General features: G+C 41.9%; 1 pseudogene; it reads left to right on the top strand.

Annotated features, from left to right (window-relative positions):
• The window catches only part of LOC109892470 (helicase POLQ-like), a 48,436-nt pseudogene that overhangs the window by 15,993 nt on the left and 12,677 nt on the right, over window positions 1-19,766 (top strand).

The following is a 19,766-nucleotide window of genomic DNA, read 5'->3' as shown; positions in this document are numbered from 1 at the left end:
AAGAGACTGAAAAACAGCTTTTATCTCAAGGCCATCAGACTGTTTAAATAGCCATCACTAGAGGCTGCTGCCAATATACAGAGACTTGAAATCATTGGCCACTTTAATAAATGGAAATAATGTTTACATATAGTGCATTACTCATCTCATATGGATATACTGCATTCTATATGTTTCTACTGTATCTTAGTCTATGCCGCTCTGACATTGTTTGTCCAAATATTTATATATTCTTAATTCCATTCCTTTACTTTAGATTTGTGTATATTGGGTATATGTTGTGGAATTGTTAGATATAGTTCACAGAGGTTTAGATAGTACAAGGATTCTCTACATTATACTTACTTGTTTTGTCACACTGAAAATTTGAATTTTTGCATACAGGAAATGGCGCAGTGATGTCTGTGTAGTGTAAATCTGAATGTAGACCTCTCTCGAGTACTCAAGAGTGAACAAACGTTTTTTGTCTGTGGCCATAGATGCGAGTCTCGTCGCTGAAGAGAAGTTCATGTACCTTTTAACGTGAGTATTACTACTTTTAGCACAATTTACATGTATTTGTTTTATAAAACGATTGCCTTCAGTCTATTTTTTTTTAAACCAGCAGACTACCACTAGATTAGACTCAGTCAGGTTCTATAAATATTTTCTCTCTGGAGAAACAAACAAACAGTTCAGAGAGACGTCTGGCGTATTCATTATGCCTATAATGATGTAAAACATTTTTTAAACAGAACGAAATGGGGAGAGACCTACCTGAATTTCCAACAGAAACTTGTTTTAGTTGCGAAACAACTGTTTGGACTAATGATTACACCCCGAGGGTGTATTCATTAGATTCCGTTCTAAAACGTTTCGCAACACACAAAACAGTTTACTCTAGGAACCACCAAACAGAACGAGCTGAATGTGTCCAAGAGAAACTTTAGAAGTTTCCATTTGAAGTAAACGTTTTTCAATGGAGAACATTTTGCATTGAAATCTGACTAATGAATACACCCCAGCTCAACTTAATCTTCCAAAACGGCATAAATTCTGAACTAAATCCACCAGGTCTCCAAAACTGAGGACATTGGCTCAAGCTTTATCCCCAGCATTTCTAAGATTTGGAGGGACAAGACAAGATTTCATGACCTTCAACTCTGCATTTTTACATTCAGATGAGTATCACAAAAACTCTGTTTTTGATGCAGGTAAATATGCATTTCAACTGCTTACTAGTCATATTACCACAGAGAGTCGTTTCATATATTTCACCAGCAGCTCTTGTGATGTGTGTGTGTGTGTGTGGTTTGATTGTGGTCACTCACTTCCGCAGCACAATTCCTGTTTTGCATTAATGACACTGAGAAGGAACAGTATGTTGATTCACACAGAGTCAGCTTGAATGCACACAGTAGACCAGGCAGATCTCAAACAATATCATGCGATTGAGGTAAATCTTAAGTCATCAGCTTCTGAGTGACTCACAGCCACTTGTTTTCTGATTCCTGCTTTCTATTCTGCTGTCAGATGATCTCTGTGAAAGGCTGGAGCTGCCCCAAATACTGGAGGAGAGGCTGAAGCAGGAATGGGCTCTACAGGAAGTACTTCTCCAGAAAGAGGACTTGCAGAGGAAGTACCGGGGTGTAAAGTTCACAGGTACTGTATGAGCGATGGTTGTCATGCAGGGAGCATCAGTCTAGCTCACAATAGACTCTTGTTTAGCTAACCACCCATTTTCCCTTGAGCAAATAGTCTGAAAAAAGAAGAAAACAACATTTAAAATATTTGTTTTTTCCCTGGCAGAGTATGCAGTGGATCTACTGTACTCTTTCACAAACTGCTCTGGATTAGACCTCATCTTTGGGCTCAACGAGCTGCTCAGGACCACTGGCAACTCCTGGGACAGCAGCAATGCCAGGACCCTCATACAGTACTGTGAATCCAAACAGTACAGCATGGCCTGGGAGCTGCGCAATGGTAACAATTGCAGTTTGGTTCATTGATTGAATTGACTAAACAATTAAATAAACTAAGCAAAAACATTAACGTCCTCTCACTGTCAACTGCGTTTTATTTTCAGCAAACTTAATGTGTAAATATTTGTATATTTGTACTTATCCAGTTGCGGCCCACTTCTTGGAGGCAGGCCACTCGATTTAGTCTCTGCGTTATATTGGCATCGAACATGTCACCCTCCCTAGGAGAGGGGGTAACCTTGATAATTTGTTAAAACGAGAGGCTGCCTGGATCTTTAACTTAAAAGACCCTTGCGCCCTTCGGTCTCAACATAGACTTTGATCTGAAGCCATTCTTGTGATTATTGCGACTTTGCCATTGTAATTGTTTGTAAGCTTGTGTAGTAAAATTAATCTATGATCGTATGTTATCCATTTGTTGTTTGTATGCTGTTCTTTGTATGACATTTTAATATTTGATAATTAACCAATGATATTAGGCCACTCTTGGCCATGATTACAGACACCTGTGTCTTTTGACACTACATAAACGAGTCATCCCACAGTGTTTGTGATTATACCCTGATGAAGACAGCTTGGCTGTCAAAACGTTGGTAAATACATTTTTGCATCTGAGCTCCTAGAGTGTGCTGCTCTCTTTTATTTTCAAGTAAATATTTGTATGAACATAAGTTTCAACAACTGAGACAAACTGAACAATTTCCACAGACTTGACAAACAGAAATTGATTATTGTGTCCCTGAACAAAGGGGGGTCAAAGTCAAAAGTAACACTCAGTATTTGGTGTGGCCACCAGCTGCATTAGGTACTGCAGTGCATCTCCTCCTCATGGACTGCACCAGATTTGTCAGTTCTTGCTGTGAGATGTTACCCCACTCTTCCACCAAGGCACCTGCAAGTTCCCAGACACTGGGGGGAATGGCCCAAGCCCTCATCTTCCGATCCAACAGGTCCCAGATGTACTCAATGGGATTGAGATCCGGGCTCTTCGCTGGCCATGGCTGGACAGTGACATTCCTGTCATGCAGGAAATCATGTGCAGAACGAGCAGTATGGCTGGTGGCATTGTCAGGATGAGCCTGCAGGAGGGTACCACATGAGGGAGGGGGATGTAACGCACATTGTTGAGACTGCCTAAAATGACAACAAGCTCAGTCCGATGATGCTGTGACACACCGCCCCAGACCATGACAAACCCTTCACCTCCAAATAAATCCCACTCCAGAGTACAGGCCTCGGTGTAACGCTCATTCCTTCGATAAACGCGAATCCGACCATCACCCCTGGTGAGACAAAACCGTGACTCGTCAGTGAAGAGCACTTTTTGCCAGTCCTGTCTGGTCCAGCGACTGTGGGTTTGTACCCATAGGCGACATTGTTGCCAGTGATGTCTGGTGAGGACCTGCCTTACAACAGGCCTACAAGCCCAGAGTCCAGCCTCTCTCAGCCTATTGAGGACAGTCGTAGCACTGATGGAGGGATTGTGCGTTCCTGGTGTAACTCGGGCAGTTGTTGCCATCATGTACCTGTCCCGCAGGTGTGATGTTTGGATGTACCGATCCTGTGCAGGTGTTGTTACACGTGGTCTGCCACTGCGAGGACGATCAGCTGTCCGTCCTGTCTACCTGTAGTGCTGTCTTAGGCATCTCACAGTACGGACATTACAATTTATTGCCCTGGCCACATCTGCAGTCCTCATGCCTCCTTGCAGCATGCTTAAGGCACGTTCATGCAGATAAACAGGGACCCTGGGCATTTTTCCTTTGGTGTAGTTTGTCCCATACATTGTATTAAAAAAAATATCACCCCTCCACTGTTTCTCCAGTGGTCTCAGAGCTGGTTAATGTTGGGTTATTAGATTATTCTCACACAACCACAAATCATGTGGGATTTTATTTATTTAATTATATATACAGTAGAGTATATACAGTACCAGTCAAAAGTTTGAACACACCTACTCATTCCAAGCTTTTTCTTTATTTTTACTTTTTTCTATAATAGTTAAGACATCAAAACTATGAAATAACATAGAATCATGTAGTAACCTAAAAAGTGTTAAACAAATCAAAATACATTTTATATTTGAGATTCTTCAAAGTACCCACCCTTTGCCTTGATGACAGCTTTGCACACTCTTGGCATTCTCTCAACCAGTTTCATGAGGTAGTCACCTTCTTTCTTTCTTATTGTGTTTGTGCCAATCAGTTGTTTTGAGAATACAGAAGATAGACTTTTTTGGTAAAAGATCAAGTCCATATTATGGCAAGAACAGCTCAAATAAGCAAAGAGAAACAACAGTCCATCATTACTTTAAGAAATTAAGGTCAGTCAATACAGACAATTTCAAGAACTTTGAAAGTTTCTTCAAGTGCAGTCGCAAATACCATGAAGCGCTATGATGAAACTGTCTCTCATAAGGACCACCACAGGAAAGGAAGACCCAGAGTTCAGCAGAGTTAACTGCACCTCAGATTGCAGCCCAAATAAATGCTTCACAGAGTTCAAGTAACAGACAGATCTCATCAACTGATCAGAGGAGACTGTGTGTATCAGGCCTCAATGTAAAATTGTTATTTCTAATTCAAGGCATACTTAACCAGCACTTAGTGGGACTATCATTTGTTTTTCAACAGGACAATGACCCAACACACCTCCAGGCTTTGTAAAGGCTATTTGACCAAGAAGGAGAGTGATGGAATGCTGCATCAGATGACCTGGCCTCCACAATCAACCGACCTCAACCTAATTGAGATGGTTTGGGATGAGTTGTACCGCAGAGTGAAGGAAAAGCAGCTAACAAGTGCTCAGCATATTTGGGGACTCCTTCAAGACTGTTGAAATAGCATTCCAGGGGAATCTAGTTGAGATAATGCCAAGAGTGTGCAAAGGTGTCATCAAAGCAAAGGGTGGCTAGAAATATATTTTGATTTGTTTAACACTTTTTTGGTTTATACATGTTTCCATATGTGTTATTTCATAGTTTATGGCTTCACTATTATTCTACAATGTAGAAACTAGTAAACAAATGAGAAAACCCTTGAATAAGTAGGTGTGTTCAAAATTTTGACTGATATATCAAAATGATCAGTTTCTCTGGTTTTACTATTTATAGGTATTTGTTTGGGTAAAATTATTATTTTTTGTTTTATTCTATAAACTACTGACAACATTTCACCCAAATTCCAAATAAAAATATTGTCATTTAGAGCATTTATTTGCAGAAAATGGCAACTGGTCAAAATAACAGCAATGCTCTAAATTACCATTTTTATTTGGGAGAAATGATGTCACTAGTTTATAGAATAAAAAATAAAATTCATTTTACCCAAACACATACCTATAAATAATAAAACCAGAGAAACTGATACTTTTGCAGTGGTCTCTTAATTTTTTCCAGAGCTGTATATAAAAAAATATTGAACAATCATATCCTATTTACTTTTCATAGGTTCTTGGAAAGTGGGGCAGAAGCAATTGACGCATGCCCCTGGCACCAGTAAGTTGAACTGTCTGTCCTCACCTGGCACACAGTGCTGGATCTGGATCAGATGTCACATGTTGCTGCTTTTCACTTTGACACAGACACTGGACAAACACAGGGTTAGTTTATTAGTGTGCTTGTAAGGTTGGGCACGTGGGGTTGTCACAAGGGGAGAGAGGAACTGTTTGTAAAGGCTTGCACTAACCAGACTTCACATGAGTCTGTCAGATGAGGGATGTACTTTTCAGTCAGAACACCATAGTAACTTTTTTTTTCTTCCATTGTTTAATTCCAGACATTTTAATGATACATATACAGCACCAGTCAAAAGTCTGAACACACCTTCATATTCAAGGGTTTTTCTTAATTTTTTACTATTTTCTACATTGTAGAATAGTAGTGAAGACATCAAAACTATGAAATAACATATGGAATCATGTAGTAACCAAAAAAGTGTTAAACAAATCCAAATATATTTTAGATTCTTCAAAGTAGCCACCCTTTGCCTTGATGGCAGCTTTGCACACTCTTGGCATTCTTTAAACCAGCTTCACCTGGAATGCTGTTCCAACAGTCTTGATGGAGTTCCCACATATGCTGAGCACTTGTTGGCTGCTTTTGCTTCACTCTGCGGTCTAACTCATCCCAAACCTTCTCAATTGGGTTGAGGTCGGTTGATTGTGGAGGCCAGGTCATCCGATGCAGCACTCCTTCACTCTCCTTCTTGGTCTACCTGCCCTCCAGGACACCTACACCACCCGATGTCACAGGAAGGCCAAAAAGATCATCAAGGACAACAACCATCCGAGCCACTGCCTGTTCACCCCGCTATCATCCAGAAGGTGAGGTCAATACAGGTGCATCAAAGCGGGGACTGAGAGACTGAAAAACAGCTTCTATCTCAAGGCCATCAGACTGTTAAACAGCCATCACTAACATTGAGTGGCTGCTGCTAACATACTGACTCGTCTCGAGCCACTTTAATAATGAAAAAATGGATGTAATAAATGTATCACTAGCCACTTTAAACAATGCCACTTTACATAAGGTTTACATACCCTACATTACTCATCTCATATGTATATACTGTACTCTATACCATCTACTGCATCTTGCCTATGCCGTTCGGCCATCGCTCATTCATATATTTTTGTGTATATATTCTTATTCATTCCTTTACACTTGTGTGTATAAGGTAGTTGTTGTGAAATTGTTAGATTAGATTACTTGTTACATATTACTGCATGGTCGGAACAAGAAGCTCAAGCATTTCGCTACACTCGCATTAACATCTGCTAACCATGTGTATGTGACAAATAAAATTTGATTTGACTGTCATTTCTCTTTGCTCCTTTGAGCTGTTCTTGCCATAATATGGACTTGGTCTTTTACCAAATAGGGCTATCTTCGGTATACCATCCCTACCTTGTCACAACACAAAAGATTGGCTCAAACGCATTAAGAAGGAAAGGAATTCCACAAAGTAAATGTTAACAAGTCACACGTTCATTGAAATGCATTCCAGGTGACTACCTCATAAAGCTGGTTGAGAGAATACCAAGAGTGTGCAAAGCTGTCAAGGCAAAGGTTGACTGCTATGAAGAATCTCAAATATAAAATATATTTTGATTGGTTTTACACTTTTTTTTTGGTTGCTACTTGATTCCATGTGTGTTATTTAATAGTTTTGATGTCTTCACTATTATTCTACAATGTATTAAAAAAAATAAAGAAAAACCCTTGAATGTGTAGGTGTGTCCAAATTTTGGACTGGTACTGTATGTTTCTGTCATGTCACTTTGATTTGAAGAACTGATCTTTAATCGACTACTCTGTATTTTTATTAGTTACTATGTCAACGGAAGACACACATCTTTAAAAGATTTCCTAGACCCTGAGGTGCTAAACACTTTAGCCCTGAAAACACATGAAGTCATGGAGGTAATGAAAAGATGTGGAAGTACGTGTCTAATCATAGTATATAAGATTTTATAGATGAGTGCCAGTGCACAGCAATTTCACAGGAAATAAAATCGTGTATGTTTTATATTTCAGTAAAGGCAATTAACTGGTTGTCCTGTGTCTTGTATCCTCAGACCGTTGATCTGGCATCCCCTGGGAAGAAAGTGTGGCTTGGAGAGACTAGTTCTGCCTATGGAGGCGGGGCTAAGGGGCTGTCTGACACATTTGTCGCTGGATTCATGTGAGTGTGTGTGTCTGTGAGGACAGAAAGATAGACCCATTCAGAATCATACCCTGATACCACGTGAGCCGGAGTGATCATTTTAGTCTGACTTAGTCTGGATGTTGTAACAGGCAGCCTACTCATGCTGGCCAGACTCATGGCGCTCCACTGTGGGAACAGAGTCTATAGACAGCCTAGCTTTGCACGCTCAGTGCACTAGCAGCAGTTGAGTCAATTATGTTTTTGGTCTACTCTCATGGAAGGGAATCTCTGCTATTTGGGAATGTGGATTTCATTGAATTTACAGGTCACCTGTCAGCCTGCATCTCATGATCAATCTTTCAATCATGCCCTGTTCCAGGAAGACTTACAATAGTAGTCTCGCATGCCAAATTATTTTAAAGGAATGCCACAAAAATGCGTGTCCCATGATGTATCCAACATAGACTTAATCCAGTGTGAGGGAGGTATTTTCTTACAAGGGATTACATCTAATGTAATTCTCATTGAGCATGAATACGGTTGATTGTTTCTAGATCAGATGATGTGGCTGAATCTCATTATTGTCCCAAAAAATGTTATAGTGTCTAGAAACAGTACTGCAGGGGTAGGCAACCCTGTTCCTGGAATGCTGCAGGTACTGCAGGATTTTGTTTCAACTAGGCACCACACCTGACCAACTGAGCTAATTGATCAGTTCAGTGATTTTCTAAATTCAACACACCTGGTCCTCCTGGTTGGTTAAATCAAAAACATGAAGTGCCTGCGGCACTCCAGGACCAGGGTGGCCTACCCCTGCAGTACTGTATGATTACAGGTGGCTGGATAAACTGGGCCTTGGTTCAAAGCTTGGTTTAGATGTTGTAATCAGGCAGGTTTTGATTGGATCTGGGACTTACCACCTGGTAGATGATAACCTCGATCCACTTCCTGTAAGAGAAATTCTTGTTTATTCTCCTCATGTCCTCTGGTCTGATGAAACAAAAATAGAACTGTTTGGTCATAATGACCTTCGTAATGTTTGGAGGAAAAAGGGTGAGGCTTGCAAGACGAATAACACCATCCCAACCGTGAAGCACGGGGGTGTCAGCAGCATGTTGTGGGTGCTTTGCTGCAGGAGGGACTGGTGCACTTCAAAACTAGATGGCATTGAAGGAAGGAAAATGATGTGGATATATTGAAGCAACATCTCAAGACATCAGTCAGAAAGTTAAAGTTTGGTCGAAAATGGGTCTTCCAAATGGACAATGACCCCAAGCATACTTCCAAAGTTGTGGCAAAATGGCTTACGAACAACAAAGTCAAGGTATTGAAGTGGCCATCACAAAGCTCTGACCTCAATCCCATAGAAAAATTGTGGACAGAACTGAAAAAGCATGTGCGAGAGCAAGGAGGCCTACAAACCTGACTCAGTTACACCAGCTCTGTCAGGAGGAAATGGACCCACATTCACCCAACTTATTTTGGGAAGCTTGTGGAAGGCTACCTGAAACGTTTGACCCAAGTTCAACAATTTAAAGGCAATGCTACCAAGTACTGATTGAGTGTATGTAAACTTCTGACCCACTGGGAATGTGATGAAAGAAATAAAAGCTGAAATAAATCAGTCACTCTACTATTATTCTGACATTTCACATTCTTAAACTAAAGCAGTGGGTGCTGCTATGGTGACCAGTGAGCTGAGATAAGGCGCGGCTTTACCTAGCAAAGACTTGTAGATGACCTGGAGCCAGTGGGTTTGGCGACGAGTATGAAGCGAGGGCTAGCCAACGAGAGCGTACAGGTCGCAGTGGTGGGTAGTATTTTGGGCTTTGGTGACAAAACGGATGGCACTGTGATAGACTGCATCCAGTCTGCTGAGTAGAGTGTTGTAGGCTATTTTGTAAATGATATCGCCGAAGTCAAGGATCGGTAGATAGTCAGTTTCACGAAGGTGTGTTTGACAGCATAAGTGAAGGATGCTTTGTTGCGAAATAGGAATTTTGGATTGGAGATGCTTAATATGAGTCTGGAAGGAGAGTTTACAGTCTAACAAGACAACTAGGTATTTGTAGTTGTCCACATAAGTCAGAACCATCCAGAGAAGTGATGCTAGACAGGCGGGCAGGTGCGGGCAGTGATCGGTTGAAGAGCATGCATTTAGTTTTACTTGCATTTAAAAGCAGTTGGAGGCCACGGAAGGACAGTTATATGGCAATGAAACTCGTCTGGAGGTTTGTTAACACAGTGTCCAAAGAAGGGCCAGAAGTATACAGAATGGTGTTGTCTGCGTAGAGGTGGATCAGAGAATCACCAGCAGCAAGAGCGACATCATTGATATATACAGAGAAAAGAGTCAGTCCAACAATTGAACCCTGTGGCACCCCCATAGAGACTGCCAGAGGTCCGGACAACAGGCCCTCCGATTTAACACACTGAACTATCTGAAAAGTAGTTGGTGAACCAGACGAGGCAGTCATTTGAGAAGCCAAGGCTATTGAGTCTGCCGATAAGAATGCGGTGATTGACAGTCGAAAGCCATGGCCAGATCGATGAAGACAGCTGCACAGTACTGTCTTTTATCGATGGCGGTTATGATATCGTTTAGGACCTTGAGCATGGCTGAGGTGCACTCATGACCAGCGCGAAAACCAGATTGCATAGTGGAGAGGGTACGGTGGGATTCGAACTGGTTGGTGATCTGTTTATTAACTTGGCTTTCGAAGATTTTAGAAAGGCATGGCAGGATGGATAGTTGTCTCGAAGAGAGAAAAGACAATAGTTTAACAAATGAATTTATTCAAAAATGAAGGAGAATCAAGAGACAGAGATTTTGTATTGTTTTTCACTTAAACATACTTAACAAGGGAATGCTGCTTGGTAGTTTAGCCTACTCAAACAGAAAGGGATACTATGTTACCTAGCTGGCTATGGCTGTCCAACACTGGAACTCTTCCAAGTCAAGGTATGCTTTTGGTTTTATTAATTTATTGCCACAGGGGCAATACTGCGAAACTGCTTGCTGCTGACTGTACACTGATTATAGCGGGTTTACTAACGCATTAGTTATAGTAGCTACATTGCCTTGGAAAGTACTCAGACCCCTTGACTTTTTCCACATTTCGTTATTTTACAGACTTATTCTGAACTTGATTTTTTTTTAAAATTGTCCCTCAAATCTACAGAAAATACCCCATAATGACAAAACAAAAACAGGTTTTTATATATATATATATACATATCATTTTTTTAAATTACATTTACATGAGTATTCAGACCCTTTAAAACTTCCTGACGCACCCATCCCGTTAGCGGGATCATTTTCATCAACATCTGCTGAATTGCAGTGCGCCAAATTCAAATTAAATTACTAGGAATATTTGTTTTTCATGAAATCACAAGTGCAATATAGCAGAACACAGCTTAGCCTGTTGTTAATACACCTGGCTTGTCAGATTTCAATAAAGCTTTTCGGCGAAAGTATACCAAGCGTTTATGTAAGAACATCTCACTCAGTAGACAAAATATTACAAACAGCTAGCAGCCAAGTAGATTGGTCACGAAAGTCAGAAAAGTAATACATTTGATGATCTTCGGATGTTTGCACTCACGAGACTCCCAGTTACACAATAAATGTTCCTTTTGTTCCATAAAGATTATTTTTATATCCAAAATACCTCCATTTGTTTGCCGCGTTATGTTCAGAAATCCACAGGCTCGAGCGCTCACGGATACTAAATTCCAAATAGTATCCGTAATGGTCGTACAAACATGTCAAACGTTTTTTATAATCAATCCTCAGGTTGTTTTTACAATATATAATCGATAATATGTCAACCGGAATGTAGCTTCTTCCATAGGATAGAGAGAGAAAATGGCTGTTGCGCATGAAAAACGCGGCTGGCTCCCAGCCATCCACTGACGTGATGGGTTCTTTCTCGCTCATTTTTCAAAATAAAAGCCTGAAACTATGTCTAAAGACTGTTTACACCTTGACAAACTCATAGGAAAAGGAATTTGGTTGATATCCCTTTAAATGGAGGCAAGGCATCCAATGGAATAGAGAGCTTTCAGGAAAAACAGCACTTCCTTGTTGGAAATATTTGGACAATTTAGGAAACTATAGAGTGTTTTCTATCCTAATCTGACAATTATATGTATATTCTAGTTTCTGGCCCTGAGAAATAGGCCGCTTCAAATGGGGCCAAAAATGAAAATCTAGCCCCCTACACTCAACAAGTTAAATCAGTACTTTTTTGAAGCACATTTGGCAGCGATTATAACATTGAGTCCTCTTGGGTATGACTCTACATGCTTGGCAAACCTTTATTTGGGGAGTTTCTCCCATTCTTCTCTGCAGATCCTCTCAAGCTCAGTCGGGTTGGATGGGGAGCGTTGCTGCACAGCTATTTTCAGGTCTCTCCAGAGATGTTCGATCGGGTTCAAGTCTGGGCCCTTGCTGGGCCACTCAAAGACATTCAGATACTTGTCCCAAAGCCACTACTGTGTTGTCTTGGCTGTGAGCTTAGGGTTGTTCTCCTGCTGGAAGGTGAACCTTCGCTCCAATCTGAGGTCCAAAGCGCTCTGGAGAATGTCTTCATGCTCTATGTACTTTGCTCTGTTCATCTTCGCTTCGATCCTGACTAGTCTCCCAGTCCCTGCAGCTGAAAACATCCCCAACGCATGATGCTGCCACCACCATGCTACACCGCAGAGATGGTGCCAGGTTACCTCCAGACATGACGCTTGGCATTCAGGCCAGAGAATCTTGTTTCTCATGACCTGATTCTTTTGGTGCCTTTGGCAAACTCCAAGCGGGCTGTCATTTGCCTTTTACTGAGGAGTGGCTTCTGTCTGGCCAATCTACCATAAAGACCTGATTGGTGGAGTGCTGCAGATATGGTTGTCCTTCTGGAAGTTTCTCCCAACTCCACAGAGGAACTCTAATGCTCTTTCAGAGTGACCATTGGGTTCTTGGTCACCTCCCTGTCCAAGGCTCTTCTCACCCAATTGCGAGCTCTTGAAAGAGTCTTGGTGGTTCCAAACTTCTTCCATTTAAGAATGATGGATGACACTGTGTTCTTGGTGACCTTCAATGCTGCAGAGATCTTTTGGTACCCTTCCCCAGATCTGTGCCTTGACACAATCCTGTCTCAGACCTCTACGGACAATTATTTTGACCTCATGGCTTGATTTTTGTTCTGACATGCACTGTCAACTGTATATAGACAGGTGTGTGCCATTCCAAATCATGTCCAATCAATTGAATTTACCAAAGGTCTGAATACTTATGTAAATAAGGTATTTCTATTAATTGAAATGCATTCCAGGTGATTACCTCATGAAACTGGTTGAGAGAATGCCTAGAGTGCGCAAAACTGTCATCAAGGCTTACACTTATTTGGTTACTACATGATTCCATATGTGTTATTTCATAGTTTTGATATCTTCACTATTATTCTACAATGTAGAAATCAAATCAAAGTTTATTTTTCACGTGCGCCGAATACAACAGTGAAATGCTTACTTACAGGCTCTAATCAATAGTGCAAAAAAGGTATTAGTTGAACAATAGGTAAGTAAAGAAATACAAATAACAGTAAAAAGACAGTGAAAATAACAGTAGCGAGGGTATATACAGTAGCGAGGCTATAAAAGTAGCGAGGCTACGTACAGACACCGGTTAGTCGGGCTGATTGAGGTAGTATGTACATGTAGATATGGTTAAAATGACTGCATATATGATGAACAGAGAGCAGCAGTAGCGTAAAGGAAGGGTTGACGGGTGGTGGGTGACGGGATACAATGCAGATAGCCCGGTTAGCCAATGTGCGGAAAACAGTAAAAATAAAGAAAAACCCTTGAATGAGTAGGTGTACTAAAACTTTTGACCGGTAGTGAATGTATTATTAAAATGTTTGTGATTGAAGAATGAAAATAAAACAAATTGACATATTCTACGGTGTTCAGACTGAAAAGTACATCCTTCATCTGACAGACTCATGTGAAGTCTGGTTAGTGCAAGCATTTACAAACAGTTCCTCTTTCCCCTTATGACAAGCCCACGTGCCAAGCCCACGTGCCAAACATCCCAAGCAGAATGGTAAACTAACCCTGTGTTTGTTCAGTGTCTGTGTGTCAAAGTCAAAAGCAGCAACACGTGACATCTGATCCATCACTGTATGCTAGGTGAGAAAAGAAAGTTAAACTGACTGGTGCCAGGTGCATGCATCAATCGCTTCTGCCCCACTCAAAGAACATATGAAAAGTAAATAGGATATGATTGTTCAATATTGTGTGTGTGTATATATATATATAGCTTGTTGAGAGAATGCCAAGAGTGTGCAAAGCTTTAATCAATCAAGCTGTAATCAAGACAAAGAGTGGCTACTTTAAAGAATCTCATTTATATAATATATTTAGATTTATTTAACACTTTCTTGGTTACTACATGATTCCATATAGTTTTGCTGCCTTCCCTATTATTATACAATGTAGAAAATAGTGAAAATAAAGAAAAAGCTTGGAATGAGTAGGTGTGTCCAAACTTGACTGGTACAGTATATATTTTTATTTGACAAAAATAGTGCACTGGGCCTTTACAACTTCTGTATTAGTGGAACAATATAGCCGTCTGCAGCACTGGATTTTTTTTCTTTTCACAAGAGTAGTGCACTGGGCCTTTACAACTTCTGTATTAGCACAGAGAGAAATATTTCTCTCTCCCCTTTACAAAAAAATTGCCAAAAATACTTCCCTCGTGAAAAGAAGCAGCAACAGCACAATGTGGCCACCTTGTGGTGCTATAACCCTTTCTGGGAATAGGCTGCTACTCTAAAGCAGGCCAACTGTCAGGAGTTATTGTGTGACTGCTGCAGTGCTGAACCTTTTGCCTACAGCCATTTCAGATGATCTAGTTAACAACATACCATTATTATGAGTAAAAACAGGTAGATGTGAATTGACACTCATTTTATTAACCTCTTGCACACAGTTGAAGTCGGAAGTTTACATACACTCGTTTTTCAACCACTCCACACATTTCTTGTCAACAAACTATAGTTTTGGCAAGTCGGTTAGGACATCTACTTTGTGCATGACACAAGTGATTTTTCCAACAAGTGTTTACAGACAGGTTATTTCACTTATAATTCACTGTATCACAATTCCAGTAGATCAGAGGTTTACATACACTAAATTGACTGTGCCTTTAAACAGCTTGGAAAATTCCAGAAAATTATGTCATGGCTTAGTCTGATAGGCTAATTGACATAATTTGAGTCAATCGGAGGTGTGCCTGTGGATGTATTTCAAGGCCTACCTTCAAACTCAGTGCCTCTTTGCTTGACATGGGAAAATCAAAAGAAATCAGCCAAGACCTCAGAAACCATGAAGCACGGGGGTGACAGCATCATATTGTGGGGGTGCTTTGCTGCAGGAGGGACTGGTGCACTTCACAAAATAGATGGCATAGTGAGAAAGCAAAATTATGTGTATATATTGAGGCAACATCTCAAGACATCAGTCAGGAAGTTAAAGCTTGGTCGCAAATGGGTCTTCCAAATGGACAACGACTCCCATTGTTAGGCAGGAGACAAGACCATGTCGTGATTGTATACAGTATCTCTGGCATGGCGCACGTCAACTGAAAGCAGCGTGCTCTCCACTTTCTTCTGGTATTATTTTATCAAATGGGAAAATAACTCTCGACAGTCACAAGAAAAAAACTCTACAGAAATGTTGTAGCAGCCTACTAATAAACATTAGTGAACTGACATGCTGTATCAGTCTTATCCAAGGCTAAAATAATTAGTTGTTTTTATATTAGTTTTTATTTCTATTAGTTAGATTTTTAGATTTTAGATTTTTTGTTTGAAATTCGGCACAGTTTCAGTAAGTTTTCAGATCTGATTTGCTCATTTTTTTGTCACGCCCAGACCGAGAGCCCTTGGGGTTCTCTATGGTGCAATAGGTCAGAGCGTGACTAGGGGGTGTTCTAGTCTAGTATTTCTATGTTGGTGTGAGGATGGCTACCAATTGGAGGCAACTGATGATCGTTGCCTCTAATTGGTGATCATACTTAGTTTAGTCCTTTTCCCACCTGCGTTTGTGGGATATTGTTTCATTTTGGTTTAGTGCTATGTGCGCTACGAACTGCACGTTCAGTTATTCTTTGTTGTTTTTTGAAGGTTCACTTGAATAAATATGTGGAACTCACGCTGCACCTTGATCCGCTCATTATGTATACGACGAACGTGACATTTTTATTTAGTTTAAGTTTGATAAAAATCTGTATTTTGTTTTTAGTGGTGCAGCAACTCAGTGCAAGAGGCGTCACTACAGTCCCTGGTTCGAATCCAGGCTGTATCACATCTGGCCGTGATTTGGAGTCCCATAGGGTGACGCAGAATTGGCCAAGCGTCATCCTGGTTTGGCCGCGGTAGACCGTCATTGTAAATAAGAATTTGTTCTTAACTGACTTGCCTAGTTAAATAAAGGTTACATTTAAAATATGTATATATGATTTAGTTTCAGTTTTAGGGATTGAGAGAAGCATGGTTGGTAGGCTAGGGGGCATTTATGTGTTGTATGGTTTTTGTGTTCCAGAGTTATACCTAGTTGCCATCAGGAGACAACTCTGGGACCTGTGGTGCCACCTCTGTGTAGTTATCAAATCAAAGTTTATTGATCATACACAGGTTTGCAGATGTTATTGCAGGTGCAGTGAAATACTTGTATTTCTAGCTCAGTGCAGTAATACCTAGCAATAAAAAAACATTACACACATAATCCAGAAGAATAAAATACAAAGTTATATATGAGGATGAGCCATGACTAGAATACAGTATGTAAACAGTATTTAAAGTGACCAGTGTTTAATGACTATGCACATAGGGCAGCAGTCTCAAGTTGCAGGGCAAAGTACTGGGTGGCAGCCGGCTAGAATGGTGACTAAGTTTCAGGGCAGGGTACTGGGCGAAGGCTGGCTAGTGGTGACTATTTAACAGTCTGTTGGCCTGGAGATAGAAGCTGTTTCTCAGTCTCTCAGCCCCAGCTTTGAAGCACTTGTACTGGCTCTGCCTTCTAGATGGTAGCGGGGTGAACAGGCCAGGGCTCAGGTGGCTGAGGTCCTTGATCTTCTTGACCTTGTTGTGATACCGGGTGCTGTAGATGTCCTGTAGGGCAGGCAGTTGAGCTGACCGCACCACCCTCTGGAGAGCCCTGAGGTTACGGAAGGTTTAATTTCTGTTCCAGGTGGTGATACAGCCCGACAGGAGGCTCTCTCTGTAGAAGTTTGTGATGGTCTCAGAGGGCCTATGCCAAATTTATTCTCCTGAGGCTTAAGAAGCGCTATTGCGCCTTCTTCACCATGCTGTCTGTGTGAAGGGACCATTTCAGGTTGTCAGTGATGTGCACGCCAAGGAACTTGTCGATGTGGATGGGGACGTGCTCTCTCTGCTGTCTCCTGTAGTCCACGATCAGCTCCTTTGTTTTGTTGACATTGAGGGAGAGGTTATTTTCCTGGCACCACTCCACCGGGGCTCTCACTTGCTCCCTGTAGTCTCATTGTTGTTGGTAATCAGGCCTACTACTGTTGTGTCGTCAGCAAAAGCAATGATTTCAAATCAAATTATATTTGTCACATGCGCCAAATACAACAGTGAAATGCTTACTTACAACCCTTAACCTACGATGCAGTTAAGAAAATACCACAAAAAAGTAAGAGAAGAATAACAAATGATTAAAGAGCAGCAGTACATTACAAAAGTGGCACTATATACAGGGGGTACCAGTGTACCGGTGTTGAGGTAATATGTACATGTAGGTAGAGTTATTAAAGTGGCTATGCATAGATAATAACAGAGAGCAGCAGCAGCGTTCCCGGGGGGTAGCCATTTTATTAGTCTGGGTAATCATTTGATTAGCTGTTCAGGAGTCTTAGAGGCTATATAGGAGCCTCTTGGACCTAGACTTGGCGCTCCGGTACCACTTGCTGTGCGGTAGCAGAGAGAACAGTCTATGACTAGGGTAGCTGGTGTCTTTGAAATTTTTTAGGGCCTGATGGTATATAGGTCCTGGATGTCAGGAAGCTTGGCCCCGGTGATGTACCGGGCTGTACGCACTACCCTCTGCAGTGCCTTTTTAAAACATTTATTTAACTAAGCAAGTCAGTTAAGAACAATTCTTATGTTCAATGACTGCCTAGGAACAGTGGGTTAACTGCCTTGTTTAGGGGCAGAACGACAGATTTTTACCTAGTCAGCTCAAGGATTTGATCTTGCAACCTTTTGGTTACTAGTCCAACACTCTAACCACTAGGCTACCTGCTGCCTTGCAGTTGGAGGCCGAGCAGTTGCCATGCCAGTCAGTGACCCATCAGGATGCTCTCAATGGTGCAGCTGTAAATCAAATCAAATTTATTTATATAGCCCTTCGTACATCAGCTGATATCTCAAAGTGCTGTACAGAAACCCAGCCTAAAACCCCAAACAGCAAGCAATGCAGGTGTAGAAGCACGGTGGCTAGGAAAAACTCCCTAGAAAGGCCAATACCTAGGAAGAAACCTAGAGAGGAACCAGGCTATGTGGGGTGGCCAGTCCTCTTCTGGCTGTGCCGGGTGGAGATTATAACAGAACATGGCCAAGATGTTCAAATGTTCATAAATGACCAGCATGGTCGAATAATAATAAGGCAGAACAGTTGAAACTGGAGCAGCAGCACAGTCAGGTGGAAGTTGAAACTGGAGCAGCAGCACAGTCAGGTGGAAGTTGAAACTGGAGCAGCAGCATGGCCAGGTGGACTGGGGACAGCAAGGAGTCGTCATGTCAGGTAGTCCTGGAAGACCTTTTGAGGATCTGAGGACCCATTCCAAATCTTTTCAGTCTCCTGAGGGGGAATAGGTTTTGTCGTGCCCTGTTCATGACTGTCTTGGTGTGCATGGACCATGTTAGTTTGTTGGTGATGTGGACGCCAAGGAACTTGAAGCTCTCAACCTGCTCCACTACAGCCCTACCGATGGGAGCGTGCTCGGTCCTCCTTTTCTTGTAGTCCATAATCATCTCCTTTGTCTTGATGATGTTTGTGGGAGAGGATGTTGTCTTTCACCACACGGTCAGGTCTCTGACCTCTCTATAGGCTGTCTCATCATTGTAGGTGATCAGGTCTACCACTGTTGTGTCATCAGCAAACTTAATGATGGTGTTGGAGTTGTGCCTGGCCATGCAGTCATGAGTGAACAGGGAGTACAGGAGGGGACTGAGCACACACCCCTGGGGGCCCACGTGTTGATGATCAGCATGGCGGATGTGTTGTTACCTACCCTTACCACCTGGGGGCGGCCCGTCAGGAAGTCCAGGATGTAGTTGCAGAGGGAGGTGTTTAGTCCCAGGCCCCTTAGCTTAGTGATGAGCTTTGAGGGAACTATGGTGTTGAACGCTGAGCTGTAGTCAATTAATTGTATTCTCACATAGGTGTTCCTTTTGTCCAAGTGTGAAAGGGCAGTGTGGAGTGCAATAGAGATTGCATCATCTGTGGATCTGTTGGTGCGGAATGCAAATTGGAGTGGGTCTAGGGTTTATGGGATAATGGTGTTGATTTGAGCCATGACTAGCCTTTCAATGCATTTCATGGCTACAGACGTGAGTGCTACAGGTCGGTAGTCATTTAGGCAGGTTACCTTAGTGTTCTTGGGCACAGGAACTATGGTGGTATGCTTGAAACATGTTGGTATTACAGACTCAGACAGGGAGAGGTTGAAAATGTCAGTGAAGACACTTGTCAGTCAGCACATGTTTGGACTAGACCTCCTGGTAATCCGTCTGGCCCTGCGGCCTTGTGACAAAGGAGATGATTATGGACTACAGGAAAAGGAGGACCGAGCACACCCCCATTCTCATCGGTAGGGCTGTAGTGGAGCAGGTTGAGAGCTTCAAGTTCCTTGGCCAACAAACTAACATGGTCCAAGCACACCAAGACAGTTTAAAGGTCTTATTCACATCAGCTGCAGAAAGCTGTTTCAGTGTTACTTGCCTCCAAGCGAGTGTAACAGTATAGACTTTACGTCCGTCCCCTCGCCCCGACCTGGGCGCGAACCAGGGACGCTCTGCACACAGACAACAGTCACCCTCGAAGCATCGTTACCCATCGCTCCACAAAAGCC

Source organism: Oncorhynchus kisutch, linkage group LG6 (genome assembly GCF_002021735.2).
Source record: "Oncorhynchus kisutch isolate 150728-3 linkage group LG6, Okis_V2, whole genome shotgun sequence".
Lineage (NCBI taxonomy): Eukaryota > Metazoa > Chordata > Actinopteri > Salmoniformes > Salmonidae > Oncorhynchus > Oncorhynchus kisutch.
Note: the sequence above shows the minus strand (reverse complement) of the source record. Positions and strands in the feature narration are given on the sequence as shown.